At 43.3% G+C, this 15,750-nt stretch overlaps 1 protein-coding gene and 1 pseudogene across 1 annotated transcript in view; both read left to right on the forward strand.

Annotated features, from left to right (window-relative positions):
• Positions 1–15,750, forward strand: part of LOC135510193 (GRB2-associated-binding protein 1-like) — a 378,827-nt gene that overhangs the window by 34,671 nt on the left and 328,406 nt on the right. The gene's annotated exons all lie outside the window — the stretch shown is intronic.
• LOC135510189 (zinc finger protein 827-like) overlaps positions 9,442–15,750 on the forward strand; it is a 50,794-nt pseudogene continuing 44,485 nt past the window's right edge.

Below are 15,750 nucleotides of genomic sequence, written 5' to 3' on the forward strand. Positions count from 1 at the left end.
CTAAGGTAATCTACCACAGGTCCTATAGAGGGTTCAATCAGGACTTACTCACTAGGAACACTAAAATACCAAAAGGCCCTAAGGTAATCTACCACAGGTCCTATAGAGGGTTCAATCAGGACTTACTCACTAGGAACACTAAAATACCAAAAGGCCCTAAGGTAATCTACCACAGGTCCTATAGAGGGTTCAATCAGAACTTACTCACTAGGAACACTACAATACCAAAAGGCCCTAAGGTAATCTACCACAGGTCCTATAGAGGGTTCAATCAGGACTTACTCACTAGGAACACTAAAATACCAAAAGGCCCTAAGGTAATCTACCACAGGTCCTATAGAGGGTTCAATCAGGACTCGTTGTGGATGAGATTAAGAATCTGGTTAGAAGTGTGTAGTAAAGATGATCCTGAAATGTCACTAAGTTTGTTCATGAAATGATTTATGAGTATAGCTGATAAACACGCCCCTTTAAGAAATGATTTATGAGTATAGCTGATAAACACGCCCCTTTGAGAAATGATTTATGAGTATAGCTGATAAACACGCCCCTTTAAGAAATGATTTATGAGTATAGCTGATAAACACGCCCTTTTAAGAAACGATTTATGAGTATAGCTGATAAACACGCCCCTTTAGGAAATGATTTATGAGTATAGCTGATAAACACGCCCCTTTAAGAAACGATTTATGAGTATAGCTGATAAACACGCCCCTTTAAGAAACGATTTATGAGTATAGCTGATAAACACGCCCCTTTAAGAAATGATTTATGAGTATAGCTGATAAACACGGCCCTTTAAGAAATGATTTATGAGTATAGCTGATAAACACGCCCTTTAAGAAACGATTTATGAGTATAGCTGATAAACACGCCCCTTTAGGAAATGATTTATGAGTATAGCTGATAAACACGCCCCTTTAAGAAACGATTTATGAGTATAGCTGATAAACACGCCCCTTTAAGAAATGATTTATGAGTATAGCTGATAAACTTTTAAGAAATGATTTATGAGTATAGCTGATAAACACGCCCCTTTAAGAAATGATTTATGAGTATAGCTGATAAACACGCCCCTTTAAGAAATGATTTATGAGTATAGCTGATAAACACAAGAAATGATTTATGAGTATAGCTGATAAACACGCCCCTTTAAGAAATGATTTATGAGTATAGCTGATAAACACGCCCCTTTTAAGAAATGATTTATGAGTATAGCTGATAAACACGCCTCTTAAGAAATGATTTATGATATAGCTGATAAACACGCCCCTTTAAGAAATGATTTATGAGTATAGCTGATAAACACGCCCCTTTAAGAAATGATTTATGAGTATAGCTGATAAACACGCCCCTTTAAGAAATGATTTATGAGTATAGCTGATAAACACGCCCCTTTTAAGAAATGATTTATGAGTATAGCTGATAAACACGCTCCTTTAAGAAATTATTTATGAGTATAGCTGATAAACACGCCCCTTTTAAGAAATTATTTATGAGTATAGCTGATAAACACGCCCCTTTAAGAAATTATTTATGAGTATAGCTGATAAACACGCCCCTTTTAAGAAATGATTTATGAGTATAGCTGATAAACACGCCTTTAAGAAATGATTTATGAGTATAGCTGATAAACACGCCTTTTAAGAAATTATTTATGAGTATAGCTGATAAACACGCCCCTTTAAGAAATGATTTATGAGTATAGCTGATAAACACGCCCCTTTTAAGAAATGATTTATGAGTATAGCTGATAAACACGCCCCTTTAAGAAATGATTTATGAGTATAGCTGATAAACACGCCCCTTTAAGAAATGATTTATGAGTATAGCTGATAAACACGCCCCTTAAGAAATTATTTATGAGTATAGCTGATAAACACGCCCCTTTAAGAAATGATTTATGAGTATAGCTGATAAACACGCCCCTTTAAGAAATGATTTATGAGTATAGCTGATAAACACGCCCCTTTAAGAAATGATTTATGAGTATAGCTGATAAACACGCCCCTTCAAGAAATGATTTATGAGTATAGCTGATAAACACGCCCCTTTAAGAAATGATTTATGAGTATAGCTGATAAACACGCCCCTTTTAAGAAATGATTTATGAGTATAGCTGATAAACACGCCCCTTTAAGAAATGATTTATGAGTATAGCTGATAAACACGCCCCTTTTAAGAAATGATTTATGAGTATAGCTGATAAACACGCCCCTTTTAAGAAAATGCACTGTGAGGTCAAACGTGGATGGATTGATGACGAGCTGAGAAATGTAATGATTCAATGATAAAAGACCAAAACAGTAGCAGATAAATCTGGCACTCTGATCAGCAAAGTTATTGTAAATTAAGAAATATTGTGACCAAGATTAACAATGGAAGAAGAAGGAGGGATGCTATCAGTAAATGGGGGAAAAAACAGTGGAGAAAGTTGAACACTATTATGGGTAGGAATGCAAACATGTCTGCCCTCTTTTTGTTCAATCAGAGGGTATATTTATTACAAAACCACACGCCATCGCAAACTACTTTATTAATTCATATTTTACAGGCCAAGTGGACAAGTTGAGGAATGATATGATTCCAACTGATGGCTACATGTCATACACCTAGGGTTGCACATTCTGGGAAACTTTCCCTGGGAATTAACGGGAATATATGGGAATTAACGGAATATGTGGGAATTAACGGAAATATATGGGAAATAACGGAATATGTGGGAATTAACGGGAATATGTGGGAATTAACGGGAATATATACGGGGAAATATATGGGAATTAACGGAAATATATGGGAATTAACGGAAATATGTGGAATTAATGGAATATATGGGAATTAATGAGAATATATGGGAAATAACGGGAATATATGGGAATTAACGGAAATATGTGGGAATTAACGGAATATATGGGAATTAATATTAATATAATTTAAATGTAGATGTTTTTTGCATTGAATATATTTACCATATTAAATGGAGACAGAAACATAAACCTTTTACCTTTGCAGAAGTAGACATCATTACAAATTATTAAATCCTTCCAATAGATTTAAAAAAATCGATTTAGTTACGAATTGAACTTTACTTAAATGAGTTGACTCCTCACATGGGATGATTTCAGTGAACAACAAAATAAAGGGAATATTGAATGATCCCCAATGATCCATCGCATCTCCCAAAAATGTTTTTAACATCTGTAAAATGACAGTCTAGGAACTAAAGCTTTGGTTGTCTTCCTCTCAGGCTTCCATGTTTTCTCCCTGGACCTCCTCAATGTCCACCTCTTGAGCATCAGACTCTGAGGCCTCATCTTCACTGTCACTTTCCAACCTTGTTGAGGATGGCTCGTTGTCAGGCACAAAAGCCTAAAATCTGCCCTGATGGCCACCAATTTTTCAACCCTTGTATTTTTTTTTTGCCTTTATTTTACTAGGCAAGTCAGTTAAGAACAAATTCTTATTTTCAATGATGGCCTAGGAACAGTGGGTTAACTGCCTGTTCAGGGGCAGAACGACAGATTTGTACCATGTCAGCTCGGTGATTTGAACTTGGTCAGCCTGTTGCGTGCTTTGGTGTGTGTGTTCCCAAACAAGGACCAGTTGTGCTCTGAGGCGGCTGATATTGGTGGGATTTGGAGGATGATGGAGGCAACAGGGGAAAGAGCCTCAGATCCACAATGTCCCTTCCACCAGGTGGCTGATGAGATATGTTGGCACGACTGCCATATTGCATCTCCATCCCAAAGCCCTTGCTTGGAAGTGTACTTCGACAGACTGCCAAGAACCTTGCACTCGTCCAGGCCAAGGTGGCGAGACACGGTAGCGATGACACCATAGGCCTTGTTGATCTCTGCACCAGACAGGATGCTCTTGCCAGTATACTTGGGGTCCAACATGTACGCTGTGGCGTCTATGGGCTTCAAGGAAGAAGTCTTCACGCTTTGTGAGGTATTTCAGAACTGTAGTTTCTTGTTGCTTGGAGCAACAGTGAAGTGGACAGGGCAGTACGGATATCTTCTCTTACATCTGCAAGCAGAGTCTGAACATCACACAGGATGGCATTGTCTCCCTCAATCCGTCCAATGGCTACTGCTATAGGTTCCAGGAGTTTCAGGCTGAGTTTCACTCTCTCTCAAAATATATCATCCAGGAGGATCCTCTTGATGAGGCTGTCCATGTCGGCAGACTGTGATATGGTAATTTATTGGAGAGACTCCTTCCCTTCCAGGAGACTGTTAAACATGATGACAACACCACTCCAACAGGTATTTGCTGGGCAGCTTCAATGTGGTGCTCTTATTCTTCTCACTTTGCTTGGTGAGGTAGATTGCTGCTATAACTTGATGACCCTTCACATACCTAACCATTTCCTTGGCTCTCTTGTAGAGTGTATCCATTGTTTTCAGTGCCATGATGTCCTTGAGGAGCTGGCTCAGACAGTGTAGTAGTGTGGGCTCAATAGCATCTATTTTTTTTTATTTTTTTTTACCTTTATTTTACTAGGCAAGTCAGTTCAGAACAACAAATTCTTATTTTCAATGACGGCCTAGGAACAGTGGGTTAACTGCCTGTTCAGGGGCAGAACGACAGAGTTGTACCTTGTCAGCTCGGGATTCGAACTTCCAACCTTTCGGTTACCACTACTACCCTGCCTAGTGGTTAGAGCGTGTGCAAGATCTTGAGAGTCAGCTGTACATGTGATGGAAGAATGCACTGTGCATGCAGAGGGTTACAATTCCATTGAATTGGGGATAGTTTCATCAAAATATGCCACAAGACCTAGAATTGTCTTAATGTGTATTCCACAAAAAAAGTTCACTGCTTTAAGCTAAGTTGTTTTTTAAATGAATTTAAGTAAAATTCCCCAAATTCCCGGACTTAAGTCCCTGTGGAAAATTCCAGAAATTTACCGGAAATTTTCTGACTCTTTGCAACCCTACATATACCCTTATTAAAGATTGTATCATGAAGGAGAGGCAATGCATGTTAAACTTTCATCAAGTAGAACGGGAAGAGGTAGAAAGGACGCTGTTGCCTCTTTCAGATGACAAGTCACCTGGAACAGATAATCTTGATGTCAAATTGGTTAGAGTTACAGCTAAACAAATATCAGCCCCAAATATCTACCCCAAATATCTACCCCAATCGCTCATATTTTTAACTTCTTATGGGCAGGTGGGACGGTCTACTCACAGACATCACAAATGGTCCTTTTGTTCGATAATGTCCCTCTTTATATCCATAAAAACTCAGTTTAGCTGGCACACTTCAGTCAATAATCCACCCAGTTACCCTCCATCAAAATGGATACAAAATGATTCCCAAACGTTACTAATAAACTTTTCCAAACAAGTCAAACATCGTTTATAATCAAACCTTAGGTACCCTAAAACGCAAATAAACTTTCAAATTTAAGACGGAGAATCGTTATTGTCTTTACCTGAGAAAAATACCAAAGAACGCGCTCTCTTCCACGCGCTTGGAAACACTACAGCCAAAATGGGAGCCACCTCGAAAACTATCATTTCTGGCAAATTTTTCCCCAAAAAACACCATGAAACTCTTTCTAAAGAGTGTTGACATCTAGTGGAAGCCTTAGGAACTGCAATCTGGGAGGACTTTGCCTTGTTATGAAAGTGACAGCCATTGGAAATAAGCTGGGGGGAGGTTGGGGTTGGTTTGTCCTCGAGTTTTCGCCTAGCCATATCATACTTTTAACAGTTTTAGAAACTTTAGACTGTTTTATATCCAAATCTATGCATATCCTAGCTTCTGGGCCTGAGTAACAGGTAGTATACTTTGGGCACGCTTTTCATCCGGACATGAAAATACTGCCCCCTACCCAAGAGAGGTTAATAAGTGCTGTATGGGGTGGGCCCAGAAGTCTGGAAAGAGTCAAAGGTTATTCTACTACCTAAAAAAAAAAAAAAAATCTGCATTCACTGGTCCTATAAACTTGCTGCTGTTTTTAAGTATTGGAAAAAATTGTATCTGTACAAATCAATGACCATGTAATGGTCTGATAATAGGTTTCCAGCATACAAAGAAGGGCATCCTACGAGTACGAGAACAAATGCACATAACACAAATGACAGATGATTGGTTAATGAGTGTGGATGACAGGAAGTTAGTTGGTGCTGCCTTTGATGTAATTGATCGTGAACTGTTAAGAGGAAAACTCAAATGTTATGGTTTTAAGTCTGCAGCTCTATCTTGGATGGAAAGCTATCAATCCAGGACAGGAGAAGGCAAATAGTTGTCTTTAATGGTAAAGGTATACACTGTGGTGTTCCTCAAGGAAGCTGCCTAGGCCCACTTCTCTCTTTAACTTAAGCAATAAACAAAGTAAGAGTGGTCATGTATGCTGATGACTCTATAAGCAGCATCAGAATGTTAATAAGCTAACAGGTGTACTGAGCAGTGAACTAAGATGTCTGACGGGGGTTGATATGAAACAAATTGGTGTTGAACGTTTCTAAAACGAAATGTATTGTATTTTGGTTCAAGATATATGCTTGCTGATGAACCCCAATTGAATTTGTGGATGAATAGAATGCATGTAGCAAGCCTATGCCTCCTGGTAGTATGAATTTGGGATATATCATCCCACAACTGTCCCAGAATAGGCTATTTCTTTATCGAGAACATTTCTACTTTGGGGGATAGTAGATTGCACAGTTGCCACAGAAATCAAGTGACAACATCACAGAGATGATTGGTGAAATCGAATCTACTCGCGCATATGAGAGACTTGAAGCCACGGGAAGATGTTTTGGGGTGGGTGTGATGTGCTGTGGATATTTTGTTTTTTTACAATTATTTTTTAATATTGTGATCTATCAGGGAGTGCTGCTTATTGAAAGCAGTGACAGAGCTTTATCTTTGTCGCTAACATGACTCCTCACCCTCCAAACAAGTTACTGCAGTTTGATGCTACTGATCTGCACACCGGTGTCTAACTTGTCCGCAGAATGTATTGAGAGTGTATGAGTGCGTTGAGAAACTGCGATGTGCTGAATTTTGAAACGCTTTGGGAGGCCTGGAGAGAAAGCATGAGCACCAGCTTCAAGCAAAACAACATACTCTGTATTCAGATCCCTATTATTTATTTTATTTCTATTTCCACGTTTTGTTACGTTACAGCCTTATTCTATAATTTATTAAATATTTTTCCCCCTCATCAATCTACACACGATACCCCATAATGACAAGGTTTTTAGAAATGTTTGCAAATGTATTACAAATAATAAAAAACAGAAATACCTTATTTACATAAGTATTCAGACTCTTTGCTATGAGACTCGAAATTGAGCTCAGGTGCATCCTGTTTCCATTGATCATCCTTGAGATGTTTCTACAACTTGATTGGAGTCCACCTGTGGTAAATTCAATTGATTGGACATGATTTGGAAAGGCACACACCTGTCTATAAGGTCCCACAGTTGACTGCCCAGGTCAGAGCAAAAAACCAAGCCATGAGGTTGAAGGAATTGTCCGTAGAGCTCTGAGACGGGATGTGTCGAGGCACAGATCTGGGGAAGGGTACCAACAAATGTCTGCAGCATTGAAGGTCCCCAAGAACACAATGGCCTACATCATTCTTCATTGGAAGAAGTTTGGAACCACCAAGGCTCTTCTTAGATCTGGCAGCCCCGCCAAACTGAGCAATCAGGGGAGAAGGGCTTGGTCAGAGAGGTGACCAAGAACCCGATGGTCCCTCTGACAGAGCTCCAGAGTTCCTCTGTGGAGATGGGAGAACCTTCCAGAAGGACAACCATCTCTGCAGCGCTCCACCAATCAGGCCTTTATGGTAGAGTGATTGACGGAAGCCACTCCTCAGTAAAAGGCAACTAAAGGACTCTCAGACCATGAGAAACAAGATACATCAAGATGATCTGGTCTGATGAAACTCCCCAAAACAGGTGTGCCAACTTTGTAGCATCATTACCCAAGAAGACTCGAGGCTGTAATCGCTGCCAAAGGTGCTTCATCACAGTACTGAGTAAAGGGTCTGAATACTGATGGAAATGTGATATTTTAGTTTTTAAATGTTTTATTAATTTGTTGTAGTCGGGCTAAAATTCAGATAAATCCAATTTGTAAATCAATCATAGTGAGCATGAGAAGGGGGGGGTATCCAGGGGACTCAGAAAAAGTGTAAACACAATGTAGCAGTAGTAATGTCTGATCTGAGGTCATCTCATAACGCTGTACAGTAGACTACTGTCTGATCTGAGGTCATCTCATAACGCTGTACTGTAGACTACTGTCTGATCTGAGGTCATCTCATAACGCTGTACAGTAGACTACTGTCTGATCTGAGGTCATCTCATAACGCTGTACAGTAGACTACTGTCTGATCTGAGGTCATCTAATAACGCTGTACTGTAGACTACTGTCTGATCTGAGGTCATCTCATAACGCTGTACTGTAGACTACTGTCTGATCTGAGGTCATTTCATAACGCTGTACAGTAGACTACTGTCTGATCTGAGGTCATCTCATAACGCTGTACTGTAGACTACTGTCTGATCTGAGGTCATCTCATAACACTGTACTGTAGACTACTGTCTGATCTGAGGTCATTTCATAACGCTGTACTGTAGACTACTGTCTGATCTGAGGTCATCTCATAACGCTGTACAGTAGACTACTGTCTGATCTGAGGTCATCTCATCTCCCTGTACAGTAGACTACTGTCTGATCCCCCATCTCATAACCTGTACAGTAGACTACTGTCTGATCTAAGGTCATCTCATAACGCTGTACTCCATCTGTCTCCTCTCCCTCCCCCTCCCCCTCTCTCCCCCTCTCCCCCCCCTCTCCCCCCATCTCTCCCCCCTCTCCCCCTCCTCCCCCATCTCTCCCCCCTCTCCCTCCCTCTCTCCCCCTCCCTCCCCCCTCTCCCCCCTCTCCCCCTCTCCATCTCTCTCCCTCCATCTCTCTCTCCCCTCTCCCTCCCCTCCCCCCTCTCTCCCCCATCTCTGTCTCCCTCTTCCTCCCCCTCTCTCCCCCTCTCTCCCCCTCTCTCTCCCTCCATCTCTGTCTCCCCTCTTCCTCCCCCTCTCTCCCCCTCTCTCTCCCCATCTCTCTCCCCCTCTCCCCCTCTCTCCCCCCGTCTCTGTCTCTATCAGATGGGGATAAGGCCCCAGCAGCAGACACAGTCACAGAAGAAGAAGAGATGAGTTGTGTCAGTGATACAGAGGAAAGAACACCCACCTCCTCCCCCAAACCTCCCCCATCCCTGACCCCTACACCCACCTCCTCCACCAAACCTCCCCCATCCCTGACCCCTACACCCACCTCCTCCCCCAAACCTCCCCATCCCTGACCCCTACACCCACCTCCTCCCCCAAACCTCCCCCATCCCTGACCCCTACACCCACCTCCTCCCCCAAACCTCCCCCATCCCTGACCCCTACACCCACCTCCCCCAAACCTTCCCCAAACCTGACCCCTACACCCACCTCCTCCTCCAACCCACTGGACCACAACGCTACACCAACACCCACCTCCTCTTCCATGGTCGTCCAGGATCGAGGCCCGGGTCTGGGGTTAGGCCAGGATCTCTGCCAGGACACCAAGGATAACCCGGATAAGGACTTGTCCCTCTCCTCCATCCTGGCCCTGCTGTGTGGGGGGAACCCTCTCCAAGGCCTGGGTAGAGAGCTAGCTTCCAGCCCACCCTGTGCCCTGGAGCCTGGGGTTACGACCCTGGGAGGAGAGGGAAGGATGAAGGGAGGAAGGAGAGAAGGAGGAAGAGAGGAGACTCTTCTCCGCTGGGTTTACTCCCAGATGTCCCTCCTCTCTCCCAGCATTCTTTGCAGCTCAGCGCCCTGGCCCAGAGAGTAGCCAAGAACTCCTCCTCCTCCTTTCTTTCACCCTCTCCTCCTCCTCCTCTCCTGCTGCTGTCTCCTCTAATCAGCAGGTGTCTGGGTGTTCCTCCAGGGACTTCCATGGGAGGCCGGCAGGGCTGGATGTGTGGCCCAGCCTCGGGTGCTCCTGGGCAGGTAAAGAGGGCCGCCTCTCCCCTGATTCTGCCATCCAGAGGCTGAGAGAAGCAGCAGCCAATGCTGTGCTACACAACAGGCCCACGGCACCCTCCTCCTCTTCCTCTCTCTCTTCCTCCTTTATCCCCTCCTCCTCTTCCTCTTTTATCCCCTCTTTGTCTCCCTCCCTTTCTTCCTCCTTTATCCCTGCCTCTCCCTCCCTCTCTTCCTCCTTTATCCCCTCCTCCTCCTCTCCCTCCCTCTCTTCCTCCTTCATCCCCTCCTCCTCCTCTCCCTCCCTCTCTTCCTCCTTTATCCCATCCTCCTCTCCCTCCCTCTCTTCCTCCTTTATCCCCTCCTCCTCCTCTCCCTCCTTTATCCCCTCCTCTCCCTCCCTCTCTTCCCCCTTTATCCCCTCCTCCTCCTCCTCTCCCTCCCTCTCTTCCTCCTTTGTCCACTCCTCCTCTCCCTCTCACTCCTCCTCTATAGCTGCAGGAGGTGCAGGGTTGCAGGAGGGCTTGTGTCTGACCCTGGACTCCTTTCCCAGCCCCCTCTCCGCTCCCTCTTCCTCCGCTAGCTCCACCCTCACTGCCCTGTCCCAGAAGGTCAACCTGCGAGGTCAGGGTTCTAAGGTCACCGGGTCAGAGGTGACAGGCTCAGGCCAGCAGCGTTCTACCTCCCCCTACTCCTTCCTCTCCTTCCTCTCCCCCGATCCTCCGTCTCAGCTCACAGAACAGAGCTCCTCCAGGGTAGTGGAGAATCAGAGGGGGCCAGAGCCTAGCCCCATGGAGGAGAACCAAACCCGGGCAGAGAACCAGGGCTCAGCCCCTCCTCAGCCCCAGGTGGAGATGCCCAGCCTGCATCCATTACTGATCACCAACCCCCTGGGAGAGATCAACCCTGGAGGACCAGCAGGTAGACTGTCTGTGTGTAAAGGGATTTCTTTGGAAAGTGTTACTGTTCAAACACAAACATACAGTATAGAAACGGTATGCCCCCCCCCCCCCCAGGTGTATTCCAGTGTTCAGTGTGCGGTCTGCGGATGAAGAGGAAGAGCTATTGGAGGAGGCACATGTCGGTTCACACAGGGTTAAAGAGTCAACAGTGTCAGCTCTGTCCCTTCCATTGCGCACGCAAGGACAACCTGACCGCGCACATGAAGGTTCACACACACACACACACCACACACACACACACACACCACACACACACACACCACACACACACACACACACACTCACACTCACACACCACACACACCACACACACACACACACTAAGGTTTATACACACACACCACACACACACACACCACACACACACACACACACACACACACACACTCACACACCACACACACAAACCACACACACCACACACACACACACACACACTAAGGTTTATACACACACACACACACACACACACACACACCACACACACACACACACACACACACACACACAATCACACACACACACAATCCCACACACACACACACACACACACACACACACACACACACACACACACACACACACACACACAGCACACATTAAGGTTTACACACACACGCACACACATACATATTAAGGTTCACACACACACACACACACACACACACACACACACACACACACACACACACACACACACACACACACCCACACATACACACACACACACACACACACACACACACACACACACATACATATTAAGGTTCACACACACACACATGCATGTGCAAGCAAACACGGACACACGGGCGAAACATTTTAGCTGAAACCACATCACCATCTCAATATTTAGCAGTCATGAAGGGAAAGACAATTATCTCTCGCTTTCTCTCTCAGGTTCACAGGCAGCAGGAGAAAGGGGAAGAGTTTCAGTGTGACCTTTGCCCTTTCACCTCATTCCGCCTCTTCAGCCTAAAGCTGCACATGAGACGCCACCAGAGAACTAACCCCGGAGACACACACACTCCCACACAGGAAATACACACGGAGAGAGACCGCGAGGGGAAGGAGGAAACAGAGACAGGGGAGGAGAGGGAGAAGGTGGGAGAGATGAAGAACGAGGAAGATAGAGAGGGAAAGAGTCATTCCCCTGAGCAGGCCGCATTGAAGCCTGGGTGTAGAGTACAGCTCACCCCCAGACCCCTCGACACTGCTCTCTGCTACTCCTCCAGTCAAACTCCTCTGTACCCTGCCTCTGTGAAGCAAGAAGCCCTGGAGGTAGAGAGGGAGGGAGAGAGGGAGGGAGAGGGGCAGGGCGAGAGGGAGGGAGAGAGGGAGGGAGAGGGGCAGGGCGAGAGGGAGGAGAGAGGGAGGGAGAGGGGCAGGGCGAGAGGGAGGGAGAGAGAGAAAGGGGAGAGATAAAGAAGTCCGTGTGAAAGAGGAGCCTCAAGAGAGGGAGTTCTCAACCCTCTCCTCTCTCACCATCTAACCCCCTCCAACCCTCTCTCACCCTCAAGAGGAACAGGCGCAAGGCCAATACCCCCCCTGACTCCCCCTCTCCACCCCAACGCAGAACACACACACCAAACACACACACACCCAGCCCCCTCACACACACACCCCTCACACACATCCCCATCATGATTCCCATGGCGACCTCGCTCTTCAGCCCTGACATCAACACGAAGACCGCCTCTGACCTGCTCATCAAACTCTCAGGTAACACACACACACACACCTAACCATGAGATTCTCATCACAAAATTGTCAAAGTTCAACTTTTCCCCTGATGACTTGAAATGGATGAAATCATACCTTGAAGGCAGAACTCAGTGTGTCAGAGTGAGCAATGAGCTGTCGCCCACTCGTAGCTATGATGTGGGTGTGCCCCAAGGGTCAATACTGGGGCCCCTCCTGTTCAGCCTGTACATTAATGATCTGCCTTCTGTCTGTACTGGGTCTGAAGTTCAAATGTATGCAGATGATACAGTGATATATGTGCATGCAAAGAGCAAACAACAAGCTGCACAAGAACTCACTACTGTAATGGTCCAGGCTACAAAGTGGCTCAGTGACTCGTGTTTGCATCTCAATGTGAAAAAACTGTTTGCATGTTCTTCACAAAGAGGGCAACAGATGCTACTGAGCCAGATGTCTATGTGTCAGGGGAGAAGCTCCAGGTGGTATCCGATTTTAAGTACCTTGATTCCAACCTCTCTTTTAAAAAGCATGTGAAAAAGGTAATTCAAATAACTAAATTCAACCTAGCTAATTTCCGATTTATACGAAATTGTTTGACTACAGAGGTAGCAAAACTGTACTTCAACTCTATGATACTCCCCACTTAACATACTGCTTGACTAGTTGGGCCCAAGCTTGCTGTACAACATTAAAACCTATTCAGTCTGTCTACAAACAGGCTCTCAAAGTGCTTGATAGGAAGCCCAATAGCCATCATCATTGTCACATCCTTAGAAAGCATGAGCTCTTGAGTTGGGAAAATCTTGTGCAATACACCGACGCATGTCTTGTATTCAAGATCCTTAATGGCCTGGCTCCCCCTCCACTCAATATTTTTGTTAAACAGAAAACCCAGACATATGGCAGCAGATCCACAAGGTCTGCCATGAGAGGTGACTGTATAGTTCCCCAAAGGAAAAGCACCTTTAGTAAATCTGCATTCTCTGTGAGAGCTTCCCATGTCTGGAATACACTGCCATCAGACACACATAACTGCACCACATATCACACTTTCACAAAATGCTTGAAGACATGGCTAAAGGTCAATCAGATTTGTGAACATGGTCCCTAGCTGTGTGTTGCCGCTTTCCATGTTGTCTGTTGTCTGTAGCTTGTGAGGTGTGGAAACACTTTGTTGCTTTTATGAATTTTGTCTTGCTGCTTTTTGCTATATGTTGCTCTGTCTGTATGCTACGTCTTGCTTATCCTATGTTGATATGTCTTGCTTGTTCTATGTTGCTATTGTCTATATTGTAATTGTTTTTAATAACCTGGTTGAAAATTAGCCGGCTGGCTAAAACCGGCACTTTTACTGAAACGTTGATTAATGTGCACTGTCCCTGTAAAATAAAAATAAACTCAAACTCAACTCAACTCCCCCCCTCTGTCCTCCTGTAGCAGCCACCCAGCAGGCCAGGGTAGAGCCGGGGCTGTGGTGAAGCAGGAGCCCCAGGAGGAGGACCTGAGCCCTGGGCAGCAGCAGCAGGCAGGTGAGCCTGGTCTGGCTCTCTCCAGATGGGCCTGGGGCTAGTCCTGAGCCCCCCACCTCCCACCTCACCCGACCAGAGGAGGAGAGAGACAGAGGCCTGCTGGAGCAAGACATCAGTAGAGAGAGAGGCCTGCTGGAGCAAGACATCAGTAGAGAGAGGGCCTGCTGGAGAGAGAGAGAGTACCAATAGACATCAGTGTCACTTTGGCTTCTGAACTGCTCAGGAGACTGTCTGGTAGGCTTCACACACACACTATATATATACACTATATACACTATATATCTATATACACTATATACACTATATACACTATATACATACACTATATACACTATATACACTATATACACTATATACATACACTATATACACTATATACACTATATACACTATATATACACACTATATACACTATATATACACACTATACACACTATATACACTATATATACACACTATATACACTATATATATACACACACACTATATACACTATATATATACACACACACTATATACACTATATATACACACACACACTATATACACTATATATATATACACACACACTATATACACTATATACACTATATATATACACACACAATATATATACTATATACACACACTATATACACTATATACACTATATACACTATATATACACACTATATATATACACACACACTATATACACTATATATATACACACACTATATACACTATATATATACACACACTATATACACTATATATATACACTATATACACTATATACACTATATACACTATATATACACACTATATATATACACACACTATATACACTATATATATACACACACTATATACACTATATATATACACACACTATATACACTATATATACACACTATACACTATATACACTATATATACACACTATATATATACACACACTATATACACTATATATATACACTATATATACACTATATATATACACACACTATATACACTATATATATATACACACTATATACACTATATATATACACTATATATATACACACACTATATACACTATATATATACACACACTATATACACTATATATATACACACACTATATACACTATATATATATATACACACACTATATACACTATATACACTATATATATACACACACACTATATACACTATATACATACACACACACTATATACACTATATACACTATATACACTATATATATACACATACACACACTATATACACTATATACACTATATATACACATACACACACTATATACACTATATATATATATACACACACTATATACACTATATACACTATATATATACACACACACTATATACACTATATACATACACACACACTATATACACTATATACACTATATACACTATATATATACACATACACACACTATATACACTATATACACTATATATACACATACACACACTATATACACTATATATATACACACACACTATATACACTATATATATACACTATATACACTATATATATACACACACACACTATATACACACACAC

The sequence above is a fragment of the Oncorhynchus masou genome, chromosome 23 (assembly GCF_036934945.1).
Source record: "Oncorhynchus masou masou isolate Uvic2021 chromosome 23, UVic_Omas_1.1, whole genome shotgun sequence".
NCBI classification, from domain to species: domain Eukaryota; kingdom Metazoa; phylum Chordata; class Actinopteri; order Salmoniformes; family Salmonidae; genus Oncorhynchus; species Oncorhynchus masou.